This window comes from Protopterus annectens, chromosome 2.part0 (assembly GCF_019279795.1).
Source record: "Protopterus annectens isolate FY-2018-M chromosome 2.part0, PAN1.0, whole genome shotgun sequence".
NCBI lineage: Eukaryota > Metazoa > Chordata > Ceratodontiformes > Protopteridae > Protopterus > Protopterus annectens.
Genome location: NC_056728.1, coordinates 1,878,727,573 through 1,878,750,754, shown reverse-complemented (window position 1 = coordinate 1,878,750,754; position 23,182 = coordinate 1,878,727,573).

Here is a 23,182-nt window from a genome sequence, read left to right as displayed (position 1 = left end):
CACCCTAAAGCCTTGGGGAAAACATGTTAATTCTATTCTGTCCTTACCTAGTTTGAACACTTAGATATATAGCTAACATCGCATCTGTAATTTACAGATTTTATCTCCATACTATGTAGCTCATGGGCAGCCATGCTGCTATTGTAAACTTTTCCCTACAAGCTGGATTGTTACTCCACATGATCTAAGCATTAAATTTTGTTCAATCCATTTCATGTGATTTTCACTGGTAATCTTTTAAAATGTGAAAATGCATAGATCTACAAACTATGAAAATATCTATATCTATATCTATATCTATATCTGGATTCACTTTAGAAGCTCGAAATACTGAAATATCGAATTTCAGTAATTCAAGGCCATAAAGTGGAAACCTGAAAAGAACGAAAACTCAGAAGCACGAAATTCAAACTCTTGCATACCAGAGATTTTGAATTAGCGCTTCTGGTGTTTTGCTGTGGTTATGGATTCAGGTAAGTGTTTATGTGTCCAGGGTTTTGGGTAGAGGCTGTGGTATGTGTTGGTTTGTTTTGTTACTGTGATGTGTGTGTGTGTGTGTGTGTGTGTGTGTGTGTGTGTGTGTGTGTGTGTGTGTGTGCGCGCGAGGAGAATGTTGCTTGTGTGGTAGTGTCTTGCGTGTCTTTGTATGTAGTTCAACCTCGGAGTTAGAATATTTAAGTAGGGGGGTGTGGGGGTGCAGCCCCCCATGGGCAGTCCAGGGGGGCTTGCCCCCCTGCTTTTATGTAGGACAGAGCTTATGTTTGTGTGTGGGGAGGAAGGTGCGTGTTTGTGTATAGCAGAAGCGGTAATTCAAAATCTCTGGTATGTGAGATTTTGAATTTCGGGCTTCTAAGTTTTCATTCTTTTCAGGTTTCCACTTTAGAGCCTCGACATACTGAATTTCAATATTTCAGTATTTTGAGGATGTAAAGTGAGTCCCTATATCTAAATCTATATCTATATCTATATCTATATCTATATCTATATCTATATCTATATCTATATCTCTGGGTCTAGAACCACTCATTGAGCATTCCTAATGTCATTGTCTGGAATATTGGTGTCACATTATCAGAACGTGAATTTTCAAAACACATTGAACATACTCCATAGATTACCCCAGAGCTAATCTAACAAACAACTGAAGAAATTGTGTACATCCAATATGTTCTGCAAGACAGGCTAACTCCACCGAAGGGCCATTGTAAGCCTTAGCCAATATCCAAAAGTGAGAATCAAGCCCTGTACCTTCTGTCTAGGAGGTGAAGCTCTTAGCCATTACCCTAACTATTCTCTCTCTCTCTCTATATATATATATATATATATATATATATATATATATATATATATATATATATATATATATATATATATATATATATATATATATATATATAGATATAAATATATATATATATATGTGTGTGTGTGTGTGTGTGTAGATATATAGATATATATTGATTCATGTGCTTGTGAGCGCGGGCACACACACACACACACACACACACACACACACACACACACACACACACACACACACACACACATACTCTTATGTAGCTGACATTTAGAATGTAGACAGTTTAGAATGTTGACTCTCAGAATCAAAATATAGACAGATCATAAAGTAGACTGTTCAGAATATAGACAGATATAAGTGGGTTGGCATTAGGAGTGGTTGTGAGTTTGTGTTAGTATTGCCTGGTTAAAGTTGGAATAGTCATTGGTAAGGGAATAACTTTAATGAGGCTCATATTTGTTGGTATGCATATATGTGAGTGTGTGTGCATGGGTATGCATATGTTTGGGCATGTCTTCTGTAGTGGTAGTGGTACAGATAGGGTAAAGTGCAGGAGAAGGGGCTTGTTTAGGTTTAGTAGGTAGTAGTAAGCTGGTGCATGGGAAAAGCATATACCTTCTTTCCCAAAATGAAACATTTTACTACGAGTCTGCTAAAACTGAATTTCAATGTATGAGCCAATTTATTTTATTTAATTATTTTATTTTATTTTTATTTTATTTACATTTGTTGATGGGAGTGTCTGGCTGAGCCAAAGCCCTTTTTCAGCAGAGGCCTGGGGAGAAAAGCTGCAGTACATACTTAATAACTATATGGTACAAGTTACAAGTTAAAAAAAAAAATAACAAAAAAACAAGTGGTGAAAAAGCTTTGGCATATACATAATAGAATTGTAGATTTTAACAAATATTTTACAAGTGAAGATACAGCAGAATTGGCTTAGAATAGTTTAAATAAAACAAATGTGACAATATAGTAATTTAACAAATAATTAAAGGTAAAAAAAGAATAAAAACAATTTCATTTTTGTGAACATTTACAGGAAGATGTCTATTCAGATAGGATTTTAATGAGTGGGAAATTGTAGAAGGAAAGTCAGAGGAGAAGGAGAATTTTCAAGGAGGGTTTGAGCATTGGCAGATCCACTTTTTGGTAAGATGTTCTTTTAGTGCTAGCTTAAACTTTTTGGGATGAGCCTGTGTTCAAATCTCAAGAGGTAGCTTGTTCCATTCCATTGAGGGGTGGTAGCTGTATACGTTTTGTCCTGCTTTAGATTTGGGCTTATAGATTTTTAGAAGGTCTTGAGAAGAGCTACAGAGATTTCTTGTGGGAGCCTAATAGGGTGTAAGGCTGGACAAAAGGATGGATGATTTAGGATTGCATGTATAGTTTGGAGCTGAGAGAGAAAGAGGAGTTGGGGCAGTTGTAGCCAGTTTAAGTATTTTAGTGAGAGACAGTGGTGAGATCTGTGGGGTTGTTGGGTTGTGAATCTAGCTATTTTGTGGTATGTAGTCTGAAGTCTAGCAGTAAGTGTGGCATTTAAATTAGTAAAAATTTGGGAGCAGTATGTTAAGCAGGGAAGAAGATAAGAATGGGTGAGGGCTATTCGTGATTCCTGAGTAAGGAAATTTTTATTTCTGTAAAGCAGTCCTAACTTCTGGTGGATTTTCCTGATGCAGTTATTTATGTGGAGATCAAATTTGATTGGTCATTGATTTGGTCATCAATAGTGATGCCTAGCAGTTTTGAGCTTGATTCAGGTATGAGTGGGGTGTTATTGAGTGAATGAATGGTAAAGGAGGTCTTAATATGATTTGCTGATTTAGGTAGGAAGAGTAGGAGTTTTGTTTTTTAGGGTTTAGTATGAGTTGGTTATTGGAGAGCCATGTTTCTACAGAGTTCAGTGATGACTGGGTTGCTGTTATGAGTTCTGAGTGAGAGTTAGTTAAAGTTAAAACAGTAGAGTCATCAGCGTATTGTATAATGGTGGAGAGTTGGCAGGAGGTGTAGAGTAAGTTTGTGAAGATATTGAATAGCAATGGTCCTAAAATGGATCCTTGTGGGACACCCATTTTTATTTGTAGAGGAGAGGATAAGGCAGTTTCCCATCTATCAGACTGGAATCTGTCTTTGAGATAGCTTTCAAACCATACCACAGTATCAGGGGAGAAGTTAAGGTTAGATAGCTTGTTGATTAGTAGTGAGTGGGAGACTGTGTCAAAGGCCTTTGAAAGGTCAAGGAAAAGGCAGGAGACAAATTTGTGGTTATCTCTGGCCATAGAAATGGTATTGAGAAAGGATAGAAGAGCTGTGTGTGTACTGTGCTTGGATCGAAAGCTGTGTTGAGTAGGTGTTAGTAATTTTTCCTTAGTAAGATGTTCAATGACTTGAGTATGAATGCATTTTTCAAGGATTTTTGACAGAGGGGAGAGGATAGCAATAGGCCTAAAGTTTGAGATTTCAGTGAAGTTACCTCCTTTGTGTATAGGTATGGTATAGAATTGTTTCCAGATGGAAGGTACCTTGGATTCAGAGATGGAACGGTTGATTAAGATTGAGATAGGATAGGCAAGTGAGTGAGCAGCTGACTGGAGAAAGTAAGATGGAATTTTGTCCACAGATACAGAACATGGTTTAAGTTTGGAGAGAAGGGTATGAATGTATGTAGTGGGGATGGGCTTTAGGGAGAAAAAATTAGGATGAGTGGTTTCCGTAGGGAAGACAGTGTTTATGGGGTTAGTTTGATTGGGACTGTTTGAATTAAAGAGTTTGTATATAGATTCAACAAAATAAGTGTTGAAGATATTGGCAGTTTCTTCTGGCGTCTTATCTGGGGTGGCGTTGGGAGAGGTAGGGTTTCCAGGATGGAGTAATTTATCGATAGTGTTCCAGAATTTTTCATAGTTGGATTTGACCATGGTTGGAGGGTTGTAGTAACAATTATTTTTGTCCTTGTTGATTTGTCTTTTGGCCTGGCTCCTTTGTTCTTTATATCTTTGTAGAGCATGGGTTTTTTTGTTTGTTGCCATTTTTTCCAGGACTTATCTCTAGACTTCATGAGTGTTTTAGTGTTTTTAGTGAGCCAAGGAGATGTTTTAGCTTTTGTTCTAATTTTCTGAGGTGGAGCTAGTAAGTTAACAAGTTTAAGAAAGGTAGTGCTGAAAGCAGTGACAACCTCGTCTAAGGGAAGATGGGTGAGGAAGTCATAGCTAACTCTTGATATTAGGGTATTAAAGGTTTCTGGACTGAAGTTGGAAAGATCATGCCTAGTTAAGTATTTATGTGAACTGGGGAGGTGACTGGTATGCCACAGTACTTTTATAGGAGAGTGGTCACTTAGGGAGTCAGGGAGGGTATCAGGACTGTGATATTTGGTTGGTACTGAGACTAGTATCCGGTCAATAAGGGTATATGCAGTGTGGGCATGGTTACAGTGGGTTGGCTTGGTAATTAGCTGAGTAAAACCATAGAGGTTAATATGTTGTGGGGAAGTAAGGTTATTTAATTTAATGTTAGCCAATTGATGTCTGTGTCACCTAGGATGATTGTTTCACTTGTGATGTTCAGGGACAGATAGGAGAGGATATTTTCTAGTACTGGGATATTATTGTCTGGGGGAATATAGGTGGCTACTATAGGAATAGTAGAGTAGTTGTTTAGTTTCAAGTTAACTATCTGTATTTCTGCAGGGGAAAAGGATGGTATGGGATGTGAGATAAGATAAATGGTGAAATTGCTGGAATAGATAATAGCAATCCCCCCCACCTTTTTTTGTTTGTATGGTCTAGGCAAATTTTGTTATAGCCTGGTGGGAGTATATCTCTAGCTATGTGGTGGGGTTTAAGCCAGGTTTCTGTGACAGCAATGACATCAGGGGTATGGTTTGCTATCCAGGCATGGAACAGACTAAGTTTGTTTAGAATACTTTGGGTATTGATTTCATAGAAGGAGATCTGTTTTAGGTGTGTTTTTTGGTGGATAGAGGTGGGAGGAGTGTTTAGAGTAGAGGTTTGCTTGTGGATAGGACCAGGGTTAGGATGAATGTTGCCTGCTAGAAGAATAGTAGTGGGAAATCTTTTCAATGTAGTTGTGAGTGGGTACCATTTTATAGGTTTAGTCTTGTTTTTTGGATTTAGGGAGGCAGTTGGTGTTATTTTTATTTTGTGAAGTTGGAAATTGGAGGGTAGTATTGAGGAAGAGATGGTTTAGTTAGTTTTTGGGATTATTTCATTATTTAGGAGTGTGTTGGTGGGATGTTTGTGGAGGGGAGGTAATGATCCATAGGGGGCAGTGAGATGTTGTAGCAGGATTAGTTGAAGTAATAGAAGGCTGGTGAGAATTAAGGTATGCATAGTTGGAATTGGAGTAAAGGGGGAGTAGTAGATGGAGAAGGTAGTGAGAAGATAGATTTGTAATGGGAAATTAGAAGTGATGGAAACTAGTTATAGGGAAGCTGTTGAGGGAGGAGGTTTGAGTGGGAGTAAAGTTTGTAAGTGGGGTTAGAGAGGGTGTAAAGGAGGAAGTGTGTGTAATGGAGGGGTGGGGTGTAGGTGTGGGAGTGGTTTGTAATATGCTGTTAATTGTAATTGGTTGGTAGTAAGAGGGGGGCATATTTATCTGGAGTATAACTTTAGGAGCACTGGGGTGGTTGAGATTTGGGGGTAGGGTAGGGGAGCGGAGCAAGCCCACAGGGCGAGCGGAGCAGGATAGAGCAAGTAAGGAGAGTGTAACAGAAAAAAGTATCAGCAACTATAGTTAGGGAGCTAAAGGTAGGTGGGAAAAAAGTAATGGAAAAGCTAGGAAAGAAGAGACAATATTTTGGTTTAAACAGGGAGTGAGTAGATATGAAACAGATGAGGAGATAGGAGTAGGATAGAAATATTTGCAGTGAGCTACAATTAGTTAAACATCCAAGGTAAAGCTGTTACCTCAATATTGGAAATGAAAAAGTAGGCAGTTATAGGTAGAAACCCTCAGTGGAATAGTCTAGGGGTTTCTAATTTACAGGTAGATGCTGCCACCTTGAGGTAAGAGGAAGGATGCAAGTAGAAGAGAGTAGCTGATCACAGTTTGTAACAGTTAGGATTATTATTAGGTTCGTGACTGGGGGGGGTGAGTAGCAGGCTGTTTGCGGTTGGCTGCTAAAAGCGTACCTCGGGAGGGCAGAAAAACATCATTTATAGGTGATTACATATGACTTATAATGGCTAGTTTGCTGGTAAATTCCTTAAGGTACATACATTCCACAAGAACCTTTACTTTGGGGAGTCCACTCAGGAGTAGCTTTCTGGCTACCAGGTTGTGCAGGCAAAATCACTGACCTCTCAAGGGTTAGATAGGAGGTAGTCTCAGTTAATAATGTTGGCTGGGTGGAAAATACCTGGAGAATAATACTGTCAAAGGAAAGAGACACACTGGGTTAGGTTTCCTCTGAAGTACTGTTAAGAGCTGTAGGCAATGAGGTAGGGGAGTAAGATAGTAAGTTAGTTTAAAGTCAGAGAAGAGAGGAATATTCAGAGATGAAGCAGTAGTAATTAATTAAAAACAAGGAGCAGAGAGTTGGTACAGGTAAGTAAGATAGTTTGGGAGGGTAGTATTGGAGTGGTAGAAGTAGAGGGGGAAGAGATACAGGTAGTGATACAAAGCAGAGTTATGGCAGTATAGTAAAAAAAACTTCAAATTCAATTTAGTCACACTAAGGGTTCAAGCGGAGTAATAAGGAGACATGGCTAGTATGTAAATATAGAACAGGTAGGTTAAGACAACAGTAAATCAGCATATAAATTGGCTTAATCAAGCAGTAATTGAATAAAGTATGACAATAAACATTCACTTTTCAGCTCTGGTGCAATTACAATACCACGAGGCTATAACAGTGCTAATGATTACATAACCCTGAGATTAACAGTAGCTGTGTAAGCAGAAAAAGAAGCATTTTAACTAGACTGTAAACATGGCTTTTGGTATTTCAAGGAGAGGAATAAAAAACAATTCCTTTGCAGCTTGTTTAAAAAATGGTACAGAACAATAAGTAATATAAAGGAGGTATAAATAGTCACTATCGCTATAAGTTGTTGCGATAGGGACCTAATAAATCTAAATTAAGAAGGGCAAAAACACTATCACTTATGTTAGCAGCACACTTAAGATAATGCGGTCATTGCCGCTTAAAAAAACACAGTACTAAAACATCATCTTCTTATACTCTACTAGGAAAAAGAAAAACTGTTGCAATAGAATGCAACATTCGATTAGTTAGTAAGCTTAATGCAGTATTTACCGCTTAACAGATAGTGAGACCAAAAACAAAACGTAATCGTCCAAACACAAACAAGATATCCTGACGCAGCAAATGAGTCCCAAAAAATGTAATTATAAACCCCGTTTACTATTTAGCATAAGGAGCTCAAATAGTTGAAATGATGATACGAGATAATGGATTTAAATATATGTGAAAATACAGTTTATAGATAAGTAGTGTGCAGAGGATAAGTCTGTCTCAAATAACTGTGTTTTGGCGCCAAGAATCTCTAGTGCATACTCTCTCTCCGCTGCTAAGAGTAGTCACAACTAGGCTGGAATAAGTTCCGTTGCGAGGATGGCAACGTTGTAGGACAAGTCATCCTCGTTGATTCAGAGCTGGTTTAATTAAGAAATAACTGGTTTAATTAAGAAATAAACAATTAAGAAAAAACTGTTATCATAACATGTTTGCTAACACTGTTAATAATATTTTGTCTTGTGGTACTTTTCCATGATCAGCAGAAATGTTGAAATGTATGCAAGTAGAAATGTAAAAAAGGATCATTATTCATTACAATTTTCTGATGCTTCCCTTTAGAATACAAATAAATGGAATGATCTTGTAGAATATTCTCAGTCATTAGCCAGTAAGGAATGAAGGAAGGGGAGGATAATGGCTACACACACGTGTAGGATATAGAACAATGAATGTAAACAGAAAACATTGGGAGATTGGGGTGTACTCATTTCTAAGAAGAAAGTGACATAGATAGAGGGAAAATATGAACAAAGCAAAGATAACTACTTGAGACAAGGGAAATTTTAAAGATACTGCAGTAATGAGACACCTATATTGACCACTTTGTGTCAGATCCACTAAAAACGCAAATAACCATACCGGGTTGCCATTGGGTCCTTCTTTATTAAATGAAACCATGTTTGTGTACCATGCAAAAAATAATTGTACAATGACAGTATATTCTCCCAATGTATAAATATCACATCTTTCCACCAAGTAGCATAAAGAAATGTACCCCCCCCCCCCCACCAGTGACCTTAAACATGCCAAAAACCTCTTGACACTTGTACCTGTAGGATGACAGCTTCTGCACCTGCTTGCACAGCACAAATTCCAACCAAATGTTCCTGAAGGCCCAGGAAAGTAGAAGGAAATCAAACAGGTGAAAAATTCTGCCTCACATTGGCAAACAGTAGGAATTATGGTGGGAAGCAGAACAATCCTTTGCCGCTTCATCAAAATGTGGTGATCCTCTCATTTGATCAGGCTTAAGTAACTCAGATATGCTTCCACAGCTCACAGATTTGACACAAGCAAATCCATTGCTTGAATGACATTTGTGCCAAATCCATTTAAAACAGAAATAAGCATACCAATTTCCCACTGTGACATTTTATATTGAATATAGCCAAATTTGAGTACCATGCAGAAGATAATTATGCAATGACAGTATGGCAAACCAGCATATAAATACCACCCATTTCCACCAAGTAGCATAAAGAACCCCCCCCCCCCCCCCCCACTAGCAGAACATCTTGTCCATGCCAAAAAACTCTTGACACTTGTACCCACAGGAGTAGAGCTTTTGCACCCACTCATACTCACACATTTGAAAAAAATGGCCCTGAAGGCCCATGAAAGCAGGAAGAAAACAAAAAAGGAAAAAATTCTGTTCTGCATTGGCCCACCAGGTGCATCGCCTATGCCCTTTCTTTCTTGTACCAACCTGAAACATAAAGGAAAGCAAAAGCTGAAATTGAATTTTTTCCCATTTTTTTTCTATTACACTAAATTACAATAACTTTTGAATAAACAATGCAAATGGTAAGTTCAGTAACTCATAACCAATGCCAAATACATGCACAATATTCAACAGGGACCAGAGTGAAGCTTTTTCCTGTATGTCCCAGTGGTCATCTGCATGAAGTCCTAACACTTGTGCTGCAGAGCGCACTTTGTGGTCATATATTTTCATACCATCTTTGCCACTTGAGTTGATGTCACATTGTACCAACAAAACCTCTAGATGATGGATAACCAACAAATGATGGCCCCCAGACAAATGGTCTGACTCAAAAACAACACATTGAAAGCTTCTGACAAAAGATGCTGCTTAGGCAAAAGTCCAATGCAATTATGTGCTAAATGAAAAAAATATCAAACACAGAGTCCCAATATGAAGAATCACTTGTTGAAACTTAGGTAAAAACTGAAAACACTGCAAACCTCAGTAGCCCTTCCACACCACTTTGAATGAGGATGGATCTAAACCTAACTTCAGACTATTGGGTCAAACTGATGCTCTCTTAGCTGCGATTGAAATGTATGAATGACTAAATACAAGCACATATACCACACCTGAAAAAGAAACAGTTACGAATATTTAGAAACACCTACATAATGTTTTTTTTTTTCAAAAATATATTAGAAGACCAACACCTAATGCTTTTTATGACTTCAGTGGATTAACTCTCCCTAGCCAAGTCAGTAGATCTACCAGCATGGAATGAATGAGGTGATATATCGGGTCTATATTAATTCTGTAAAAGACATATTCACTGAATACGTCTTCATCAATCACCAGCTGCCAAAATTCAGTTCAGTGAACTGCTGAATTTTTCTCATGGTTTGCAAACACTGGCTCACCAGCCATCTGGAACACACAACAGACTAAATCAAATCCACCCAAGTGTGGGACTTCAACCTCCACACCCCCCTTACTATATATACCAACTCTGAGATCGCACTACAATGGGAAAAAAGGCAAAGCTGAGGTGATGGCCAAGTGTTTGCAAACCGTGGGAAAAATTCCACTGTCCGCTGAAGTGAATTTTGGTGTCTGGTGTTCACTGAAGTTCCATGAATACGTCTTTTGTGGAACTAATATATACCCAATATATCAAGGCTAGGAAAAGTTTGGACTTCTAGCACATTATGAAGCATTGTAGAAATTGTGCTTGTGGTAGTACTTTTATTACTCTGCTCCTGGAACCCCAAGTGTATAACAGGGAAATGCAAGCAGAAAAATGTATTTCCTCATTGAACTGGACACAGTAATGTGGAGAGACATATGAGCAATTTACATAAATGAATTTGGGACTGTTGATTTGTCTTAGATCTAATAAACCAAATAGAAACTGTGCTTGTAAAGAGATGGGCATCTCCCCAAGTTAAATGAAGCAGAAGATCACCAACTCTGAATTTCCCCATTACATCCAAGTAATTAATGTAGCATTAAGGGCATAGGTGGAATAGCTGGGCATTATTATTTATTATTTATTATTATTTATATATAGCACTTTTATTGTAATCTGCACGGGTAACTGATTTGTTTGCAGTTAAAGCATTCTGTATCTTTACAAATCTTTATCTGTTTAAAAACTTTCATTTCGTGGCTTTCTCTAGTGCTTTGTAGGCTAATAGCTTTAGTGTCCCCACTCACCCTCCCTGTTGGTGTGTTGTGTTATACTTGGTGGCTTTGCAGTTGCCCTCCCCTACTGTAAATCTGATCTGGGACACTCCTCCCAGTCTAGTGTCATTAGCTCATTCTACGTAATACCGAGAGAATATTTGATAAGGCCTTCTGTTTCTCCTTTTTCACTTTCAAAAAAAAAAAAATGTTTGCCTGAATTACCTTATGTTCTGACTGTGCTTCTCAAACATTATGGAAATATAGAGTATATTTTAGAGCATTTATTATAACTGTAATTGCCTTAATATTGCTACAACTCAAGTGTTCAAGTCACTCCACAACAAGCACAAATATGACTCTGTCATTGTCCATGCTGGAGTAAATGACTTGAAACGTACCTCCCTGGACTACATGAAAAGAGACATGGAAGAGCTCTTGGATCATGTGACCCAGGCAGGTATGACCCTAGCCCTGAGTACCATCCTGCCTTCGCCCAGAATGATATCACAGTATAAGGACAAAATGATTGACTTCAACAATTGGCTAAGCATCTGGTGTCATTTAAAGGGGATCCAGTATTTGTCTGCCTGGGAAGACATGATCGACAAACCACAATGCTTTGCCAGAGATGGTCTGCACCTGTTACCCCTGGGATTCAGGTTACTGGCTAAAGCTCTTGCCACCCCTATAGTGCCTTTTTTAGGCAAAGTTCAAAGGATAAAACCACCACCGTAAAAGATATAAGCATGCAAAATCTGAAGGTAATGCTACTCAATGCTAGAAGTCTAAACTTCAAAATGCACTCTCTCAAGGCACTCCTAAAAATGGAGAGCATAGATATCTGTGCAGTGACTGAGACCTGGTTCAAGGCTCCAGAGAGCACCCCTGCAATACCAGGCTGCAATTCTTACCACACCTTTTGGCCAGAAAACCAAGACCGAAACACTAAAGGTGGAGGAGTGTCCATATTCACCAAGGATATTCACACCTCCAGGCTAGTTGCCCAACACGAAGCATCTGAAATTCTCCAGGTGCAATGGACACTAGGTAAGACTGCAATCCAAATTGTAGCTTGCTACAGATCCCCCACCATACCCCAAGATTCTCACTACACCTTCCTAAACATACTGGAAAATATTAAGATACAACCAAACACCCTAATACTAGGTGATTTCAACAACCCTGCCATTAATTGGGGAAACTACTCGGGTACCAACTCCTTTTCCCAACGGTTCTTGGAATTCATAAATTCCAACACCCTGGATCAACTAATCCATTGTCCTACCAGGGGCTTCAATATCCTAGACCTGGTCATTACCAACATGGGAGATAGATGCTCCACACCAGTGCTCACTCCCTCATTGGTCAGGTCTGACCATAAGCAAATCACCCTTGACATCCACATCCCATCCCTACCCCCAAATAAGGAAACCTCCTTAAAAAACTTCTCCAAAGCCAACTTCATGCTACTGAAGTCAGAAGTGACAAACTTCACAATACCCACGCAGACGGGGTCTGGAAGTTCGACTGCAGAATCCTACACTAAGGCACTGCACGAGCACATCCACTCATGTATGAATCGTGCCATCCCAAATAGAACCAAGATGCTCTTCTCCAGAAAAAGGAAGCCAGTCTGGTGGTCCCCTGCTATAAACAAAGTATACAACAGAAGGAAGAAACTGTTGCAGAAAAGAGGAAAATCCCAGGATGCAAAAAACTTCCTCACCAGCCTCAGTAAGAAACTGAGATCCCTCATAAAATCCTCAAAAGCTAGTTATGAAAATAAAATTGCCAAAGATTCCAAAGACAACCACAAGGCATTCTATAGTTATGTCAAGAGTCTAAATGGCAATGCTCAGATCTGCTCTGAACTACAACAGAATGGCATTAAATATACTGATCCCAAGGATATTGCCAATATCCTGGCAGATCAATTTAGTGCCAACTTCACTCCCCTCTCACCCCCTAAAGGGCCCATCTCAATACCAAAAGATTGCCAAATTCCGATAATTACAGCCACCCAGGTAGAAACAGCACTCTCCAAAGCTAAGACTACAGCATCCATGGGACCAGATGACATCCCAGGCTGTGTACTACATGAACTACAAAATGAACTGGCACCCCACCTAAGTGTCATGTTTAATCATAGCCTCACCTCAGGCTTTGTGCCCACTGAGTGGTGCACGGCTACAGTTATACCGCTCCACAAGGAAGGATCCACCTTGGATCCCAGGAACTACTGTCCCATCAGTCTGACAAGCCTGATCTGCAAGGGCATGGAATGCATTATCATGGAACTTATAAACAAAGACATTGGCAACCTCCAGACACTGGACCCCATCCAGTTTGGGTTTGTGAAGGGCCGATCTTGTCTCCTGAATCTGATTGACTTCTTCAAGTTGGTCTCCAGAGCTGTGGATGAGGGTAAGGAGGTCCACACAGCCTATTTGGACCTTGCCAAGGCCTTTGACACCATCCCCCACTCTGGAATCATAGATAAACTTACTAAGCTGGGCATAAATCCCTACGTCACTCGACGGGTTGCCAACTGGCTTACTAACAGAACCCAGACTGTAAAAGTAGCCGACTCCAAATCCAGCTCCAGACAAGTGACAAGTGGAGTACCTCAGGGTTCAGTCCTGGGACCACTCTTGTTTGGCATCTACTTCTCTGAAATACAGGCCAACACTAAGGGACTCTGGCTAACAAAGTTTGCAGATGACTGCAAACTGGGAGCCATTATTGAATCCCCAAATGATGTGGATATTCTAAAAAAGGGCCTTACAGAAACAGATGACTGGTGCCAGAGCCATGGGCTCAAGCTTAATGCCAAGAAATGTATAGTCATCCACTTTGGAAAAAAACATGTACCCATGAACTACCACATAGGTGGCAGGACACTAAACATCGAAAGTGTGATGAGAGACTTAGGGACACAAGTGGACAGTGGTCTCACTTTTGATAACCACATCGCCATGACAGTCAGGAAATCCTTCTACATGGCACACCTCATCACTAAGGGCTTTTCATCCAGAAAGAATGAGGTCATTGTCCCACTGTACTCATCCCTCATTAGACCCATTATAGAGTATAATGCCCCATTTGGTATGTACCTTACAAGACACCTGCAACAGCTGGAAAGGCCACAGAAATACCTCACTAAAAGAATCACAGGCCTAAATCAGATGCCATATGCTGACCATCTAAAAAAACTCCAGCTATACTCTGTGGCATATCGTCTACTCAGAGGTGATTTCTGCTTAACATACAAGGCCATGTCAAACCCTGAGCTGTTAGACATGCTCCACTTAAAGAAATCCCAATCCCTCAGAGCCACACACTTCAGGGATCTAAACCTTATCATCACAATGAACAAAACATGCTGGAGGGATAGGTTCCTGGCCCAGAGACTCCCCATACTCTGGAATAGACTGCCCATACATGTCAAGCAGAACACCTCATTGGCCCTCTTCAAAAGGAACCTTGATGATTGGATGGGAGATAGGAAATTCACGCCAGGGATCATGTCAGTCGCCCTGCTAGACAGGGGCCCAGAGAAGTAAATATTGTGGGAAAAAATTTCCAGGGAATTGTTATGGCTAGACTTGCATAGGTCTTAGGGCCGATAGCCTAGTAACAACCTATGAACCTATTAACTTGTAAATACCATCAATAGTAACTATTACCAAGCATCTGTCTATGTGTCAATGGTGATCCACCACAAGGCCCAGAGTGCTTTCCCAGCCTAACACCAATCTATATACCAACTGATCTTTGGTAAATTCTGGCAAATGAAACATTTGGTCCCAAAACTAAGAGCCAATAGGTGAACCTGAAGCATCTTAACTGATTTATTATGTACAGACCTGGAGACCAAAAACTGACAGATAATGAAGGAAGACCCACTTCTAAAACTTGAAGGTATCCCTTACAAAAATTGGTAAAAGAAGGCAATTGAGGAGCCATAAGCTCTTTCAGCTGACCAGGACTGCAACATCAGCCAAACTGTTTTATTCTTCACCAATCATCAAGAGAAAGTCTGGAACTCTTTCAGGGTTTTCTTGTGCTTCTGGGGATAGCTGTCTGAATCTGGAGACCTGTAACTGAGAGAGGCAATCTGCTAATATGTTGTTTTTTTTCTGATTCATGCAAAGCTTTAAATGTTAAATTTATCTGCAAACTTTGCAAAATGAGCTGCCTTAACAACAGTTGAACCCTCATAGACTTTAAAGTTGTTTTGGTCAAAACCTGCACTACAGAGATATTATCACAAGGAAAAAACAGCTTGCTATGACTAAATATGTCACTCCAAATAACAATTGTTGTCAAAACAGGCATATGCTCAAGCTATATAATGCTGTTCTGTACCTATGTGCTCTAAGAAACAGACCAGGGGGGCAGAAAACCATTTGTTTTGTGAATAGGCTCCCATTCCAAAGGATCCGGCACCATCTGTAAACAATTGTAGCTCTGCTGAAGAAACCCAATCCTGTTTCCAATACACAATACCATTCTAATGTAAAAAATAAGCTCCAGATATGTAGATCCTCTCTGACTCTGACCTGATAATGTTTGAGTTTGCCTCCTTTTAAAAGATTAATCAACTCTTGAATAAACAGTCTGCCTGGGGAAACTGCCCTGCCCACAAAGTTAAGCAAACCACCAAGTTCCATGAATTGTCAGACTCTGACTTTCTTAAAACTTAAAAACCAGTCTATTCTCACCCTCACTTTTTTATATTTTTTTAGTGAGGAGTCTGAAAGTAAAACTGAAAATATCAGTCTATAAACTGCAAAACCCTAAGAATTTCTAGGGACCCTCAAGTTTCCCTTTCAATAGCAGAACCCCATCTTCAAGCACAACTACATAAGTGCACTCAGTGCATTGGTGGCTCCTGAAACACCCTGTCCAACAAACAAAAAGGTGTCCAAGTAGTGACTAGCCAACTGTTTCAGTACCCTTTGCTGTCATGACCAGTGAAAGGCTGAACCAAATTTCTTGAATGTGGAATAAGCCACTGAGTATCCCATGGGCATTGCAGTATCCACAAAAACAAAAAACAAACAAACAAAAAAAGACTACCCATTGATGGACTTAACCAACTACTGGCAATCTTCAGGTAGACTAGGAAGAAGCTGAATCAATGTTTGCCTTTGAAAGTCAAGTTCAGTAAATCTTTTAATAATACCAATGGTGTCTTCCAGAGTCGAGTATTCAACTAGTGCATCCAACCTGATGATGCTGACAGTGACCAAAGAATCATCCAGGAAGGAAGGTGGTGAATAACCCAATGTATTCCTTGGATTTAACCATAGTGGAAAAACAATAAAGTTGACAAATGGGTTGGAGAGGACCTAAAATTCCACCTTTGGTAACTTCTTTCACAATGAGTTCCTGTAAAACATTTTCTTTGCTAACAACTGGCCATACGTTAGAGCAAGTATGGCATTATTTTCAATGGGAAACAAAGTGAAAACCTAGCAGAAAGGTCCTGTTTAACTGAAATATCAGGATAACTAGTCAGCAGCTGATCCAAAACTTCTGGTTTAATCAGAAAAGAAGTTTTATTATTTCCTGCAGGGAAAACAAAATTAAACTCCCCCTCTGGCACCCTGGAAAGGCAAGGTACCTGCTGTGCTGCTGCCTGAAGTTCCCCCCAGGGGCCAACTCATCAGTCAAGGGGGTTTTATGTACTGACACCTGACCCTCCTTCACCCAGCACTAAGAACTGGGTGACCTTTGCCCTAATTGGAGCAGGAATGCTGAAAGCAGCAGAAAGATCACGCACAAAAAACATTGTCATATGCCTAACAAGCTTTTATATAGTGTGGTTCTCCTCAGTTTGCCCAATTGCCAAAGGGTTGGGATTTCCTAAACTTTTGGTCATAAACACTGTGCATCTTTGATGTGGTTGAGATAGGCTAAGAGCGGAAGTGCATGGCTCAGATATTTTTCCACTAAGATGGCCTTAAAACAAATAAACACAAAAACCTAGTTATCTCAGTTATGAACATGAGCCATCCCTGGCTACTTCCTAAACAAAACTGCAAGGGTCATCATTAAAATCTTATCTCACCATTACCTGAGCATTGCAAGAGTCTATGAACACTTTCAATGTCAACCAAGTCAAAAATATCTATATATTTTCCTTTCAAAACAGTGTCCCTTAAATTCTGTTGAATATGTAAAATAGTGGTAGGTCTTGAGGCAATTGCACTGCTCAAGGTTTTTGAGCCTTTAATCCCTTGATTGACCTGGGTGAAGACTGGTTCTTGATGTTAAGTCTGAGGAATTTCCACAGGACCTATAACATGACATTCCACCTCTAGTCTGCTCTCCTTTTTGCATCCCTTGGATCTGGGTCACTTCTCAGGTGATGCTACTACAGACTGCTCTGTTGCAGACTGTGCTGATGTCTGTCTTTTACCCCAAGAGACTACAGGAGGTCTGCTGTAATTTTGCCCACCTGTTGCCTCCTCAATCAATGCCTTAGCTTAAGATGCAAAGGCTTCCCATCTTGCCTGGAAATCCACCATCTTCCTGTTTTTTATTCCACTTATATCTGACCAGCGGTAACCAAGAATTACAACCAGAATCCCCCAAGACCCAGTCCCCCATAAAAACACTAAAACCAAGACTTAACCTGATGTTTTATTGTAAACATTGTATTTCTAGTCTACTAAACTCACAAAACACTAAAAATGAAAAGAAGAATAATTGTCAGCACATGAATAACATGATCAAACTTAACTTAAGACACTTAACTAATAAATAAATAACCCCAAATTAAAATGTTTACAAGGCAACTAAAAACATTATTAGCAAGTGAAAACATTAATTAAAAAGGATGTTTAAACATCTACATGTAATTTAATTACATTTCTACCCATCTACATGAATTAATAAAATAAAATTGAGCAAATCAGATTATTGTGAATAGCAAACCATGGGAATAGAAATCAGCACCTAAGGCATGAAAACCCTAAAGAAAAACAATAAGCAACTTAGAATCTTGATTAGAGTCTGGATCCAAAACCATTACTTCCCCTACCATCTACAGGCCAATCCTACCACAAATTACTTTAAAGAGAAAATACCCTGTATTTCACCTCATTACAAACTGTACTTCATGTCTAATTCTCACACTTTTTTTTTTTAATTTTAATAGATAACATAACTTTCCAACCTATGCAAAAGCAGTACATAATATCTAATATGAAAGCATAATTTAGTGCCCCTATGAAAATAAAATACAAAAACCCAACATCGACCATAACAAACTATGAATATGTTCTAGGAATAAACTAAATTGGAAACACACGCTAAAGGATAATGTCCCAGTTATATTATGTAACAGTAAATAATATGCATGCCATCTAAATGCACCCATTTATGTAAAGCTGTCAATGTTTACATCTAGAGTTGAATGCCTAAAAACATATCCTTCACCTTAAATTACACCTTATCCCCTTTTTAACTGTGCTTAATCCTCAAATACTTTAAATATTTAAACCCTAAACCAGGGTTAACTTATAACAACATATGGGTGGATGCCACAGGAACCTGTTAATGACTTGATGCCACCTCAAGGAAATAACCCAGCTAGTAGAAGATGAAAGCTCTATGGGTATGAAATTACTCCATTTTTTTTTAAAGATTCTTTGTATATTATACAAAACCTACAGAACAATGACTAATAGTTTTTTCATACAAAGGATAGGAAAAATATCTATCTATTCTTTTTTTATACTATTGAGCATAGGCAAAATTGTGACAAATATAAAAAAGTAAGGATCAATCCAGTAATAATCCAGGACAATAAGTGTACTTTAAAATAATGGCATACTTATGTAGAGCGGCTGATAGAATAAGAAAGTGTGAATTAATGTATATTTTTAAGTAAAATGAGTCTGCAAACTAAGTATTGCATTGGTTTAGTAAGATTAATTAATCCCATTTATATCAATTAAGAATTTCAGGATAGAATAAAACACTACAGCTAACCTCTTGAGAGAAGTTAGAGACTCTAGAAAGTCTGGTATAGTTAAGAATTATGCTTCAGTTACTGACAAACCACCCACCACTGGAAATCTGGAGTTCCAGCTGACAGGAATTCATGTGTGGTGGGAGCACTATGTTACCTGACAGAAATTGCCTAGCATGGAAATTGTCTAACAAAAGCAAGACACTGTTGAGGAAACTGCTGGATAGTAGTACGGTATGGAAGATGGACTCCATAAAATAAAATAAAAAAAAAAAAGAGGGAGTCCTACACAAAACCACAGTATTGCATGCTGCAAAAAGGGACCCACTACACAACAACATGATTGGAACCCAGTCAAAACAGGAGAGCAAACCTCCACTGAACAAGGGGTGATGCCACCAGCACCCAACCAAAAGAAAATCTGAGAAGAGGAAATTAGGGGCCGAGAAACCAGCACCATGCCAAGCTCAGACTCCCAGACACATAAATTGAAAAGAACCACTCCCTATGAAACATGATGATGTGACAGCATCCAAGAACCAATCCCTATGAAACATGATGACATGACAGCATACAAGTCCAAATTTTGTCTGTTCTCACTCATAAAAGCAGTGACACAAAATTAATGACACTGATAAGTCCCACCATGTTGACTACTGCACCACAAATGCAGCAGGCCAGTAATTAGATAAAAACACTCCACAAAAGAAAGCTGCAAACTGTGGCTCAGACCTACAAAATGGAGTAGGACAGTGCCAGCCAGCTCTAACCATCAATTGCTAAAAACCTGTCTTTAATAATTAAAAAAGGAGCAATTTATGGGTCAAAACTAGATTACCTGTCACCCAAACCAGCCACCACAGAACAAAGCCAACACTTTTCTCAAAGGAAACCACTTCCCACTTAAGTTGAAGAAAATGGTTGTACTAGAGAGTGGCCACAAGTAAACACTCCTCAATTCTTTCCCGTTTCACAAAAATGTGGTGAGCCTCCCACTTGATCAGGCTTAAATATCCTTAATCCACACCACCCACCCCCAGCTTGTGGATCTATGAAATACAACTCTGCAGTGTGAGGGGAATTTGGCATATCTTAGAGGGTGAACAAGTTCAGGATGTGCAGACAGTGCCACTGTGATGAACCTCACAGGTGAGTGGCATGAGGCTTGTCAATTCAGGGACAGGAAGAAGGGAGTCAGACCCTGGACAGTAAATAGGAAACATAAAGCTGGGAGGATGGAGTAGGAGCAAGGAGAGTATAATGTTCCGGAAGTGAGATCTTGAATAATGCTTTCAGATTTGATGCAGAATGTTTGAACTTTATTAAAACTGCATTGAATTGTCCTTAAATGAAAGACAGAGTTTGTCTGTTTAGAGTAGCGATTCTGTATGCTCATTTTATGTATCTGCATTTATGAATTCCAAAGCATAGTTGTGCAAGTATCCCTTAAAGGATGTTTGTTGTACGCTATGAAATGAAAGCTCCTGTCCAAAATTAGCTTTTGCATTAGAAATGAGTTAGGACAGTATAATTAATTGTTCATGAGGAGAGGACCAGATTATAGCATTTACAGATTTCATGCAAAATATTGAATTTCAATACATTTTTGAAGTTATGTTTGTCAGATTAAACAGAGCCTTCTTTTCTATGGCAGCTAACAGAACTGCATAACACTATTTTAAAATATTCAGCGCATGTGGCTATATCATGAAGTCTATGGGATCTTGTTCAATGACATTTTCTAAAATTAATGTGAAAATGATAAGCCACCATGAAGTTATGAGGAAAAAAATCAACAAATATAATGCAAACTCTTAACTTTTATAGTTAGTAATTTTTTTTTAAAACCTTTCTGTTCCTGAGTCACAATGCAGTGACTTCATATAGGGAGATTTCACAATTATTCTTCAGATTTAATGTTCCTCTCTATAATCACATTTGATGTTAGAAATTACAAGGACAATGTAACCAAAACAAAATCCTGTGGTTAGAAGTTTTCAGGTTTGGTGAGGAAAAGCTGAAGTTTAATAAAGGTATTGTAATATTAAACAGAGTCATGGATTCAATGCTAATAACACTTTGAGTGAAAGTGCTGAAATTATTTGTCGTGTAGATCCTTATCAAGGAGTCTGAAATTTGGCAGAATTAGTTATTTAGGTTTTTCAGACAAACCTTCCCCAGTGGTCAGGACTGTGTTACTCTTCCAGAATATAAAACTCCTGGTTTCTAAGCTGTTTAAAATAAGTTGACTCTGTACCACCATACTCAAGACTGCATTACTCTCCCTCCGCATTCTTCTTTAGAATGATTAAGTATATGTTCAGCTGCAAATCTTCTGGCTTCTAAATTGGCTAAGCTGTACTAACAGCCTTACTCTCTATATACAGGCTTGTATAACTTTATCTGCAAAGAATAGCTTGCTAATTAAATGAATATATCTTCAGCAGGAGTGTTCCTTGTCTGTAAGTTAGTTGAGCTCTGCTGCACCTCCACCTCATACACTCAGGATTGCAGCTTTATCTGCAAAGATTAACATGTAAGTAAAGTAAGTAAACAAAAGATAAAATACATTTTTGCCTGAAAAAATCTTGGCTTATAAGATGCATGTTCTGTAGTGTTTTTATGCTATGACTTGATTTGCATACTCTACTCATTAATTTCCGTACAGAACCACATAAATGAAAACTAACCAGGGATATATTGTGCAACTATGCACATATCTGTATTTTTAGGGAGATATATGAGGCTGGATGGATATGTTATACGTGAAGCACAATATTATAGTGAATAGTATTCATAGGAAGACGAGGTAGCAGTCTTGTGGTCTTTTGTGTGGTCCTCAGAAGTATATATATATATATATATATATATATATATATATATATATGTGTATGGGATCTGTACTAATCCCCGAATGACAATATCACTGAATCACTAATTCACCAAAGAAGCACTTTCACATTATTATGCCTGTTGCGGAGGTTGTACTACGGTGTGGATAAGGGAAATTCCCTTTTCCCCACTGTAGTGCAATCTCGGAGTGAGAATATTAAAGTAGGGGGTGGGGGGCATGGGGGGGGACTTGCACCCCTGCAAAAACATTAATTTAGTTTTTTTTTTTATTTTTGTTTAACACACTTTAGTGAAAGCGCTTTTTCAGTGAAAGCGCTTTTGCTAAAGTGTGTTCAGTGATAGTGGAGATTCAGACTGTTGAACTTTTGTTCAACAATCCTAGATCCATGTATATATATATATATATATATATATATATATATATATATATATATATTAGAGACATAGTGGATAGTGTATGTAGGTGCTTGCTGTGTGAACCTGCTGCTGTGCAACACGTAGCAGATACGAGGAACAGCCACAATTTCCATGAAGGGGAGGAAAGGACAGGAAAATATGCAAAGGCTCTTTGCAAGCATAGCAGTAATTAAAGGGAAGGCAGGGTGAAAGATCCCTTAGCTACTTGGACAGACAACAAATTCTGCTGTTCCCTCATAATGGCTTCTTGTGATGCTCTCTGCCCTGCCTTCCATAATATGAAAGATCCTGTCGGAGTCAATTTCCTGTAACACTGAAACACACTTACACCTAGACCTCAATCATCCCAGCAATATAAACACAATGCCCCATGTGTATCTTTTCATTTGTCAATGAAGACTTCCTCATCTTCAACCAGCTGTTGTTTATATGATCCATATAAATATATAAAATTGTTTTCTTAATTGCCGTTTTAGTCTCCACTTTCTTGTATATGATTTATATGAGTGTGTTGTTTTAAAACAATCCAAGAAAGAGTTTTGAGAAAAATAATATATAAAGCATTTTTGTCACTGAAGAACTGTGTATCTGCTGATACAGTTCATTATATTTTATTTACCTTTCGAATGTAAGAAAACATTTTGCACACCTTAAAGGTAAAAATGAAATTGATTTTTTAAGCTTCTTGTTAAAATATGCAAAAAACATACCTACATTCTCTGACAGAGGCAGGTATATTTTTAATATGTTAAAGCAGTCCTTGTAATTCAGTTTCAAACATTACTGCAATAACATTATTAAATTCCACAGAGGCAGTAAAGATACAGGGCAGTGTTAAGTTAGCTAATCTAAATGCAAACTGTGATTATTGTAAGGAAAGAATAAGGTATTATTATTACCCCATTATTTGTATTGTTCCCTCATCTTCAGTGCCTCAAGAAATATCGACTTCAT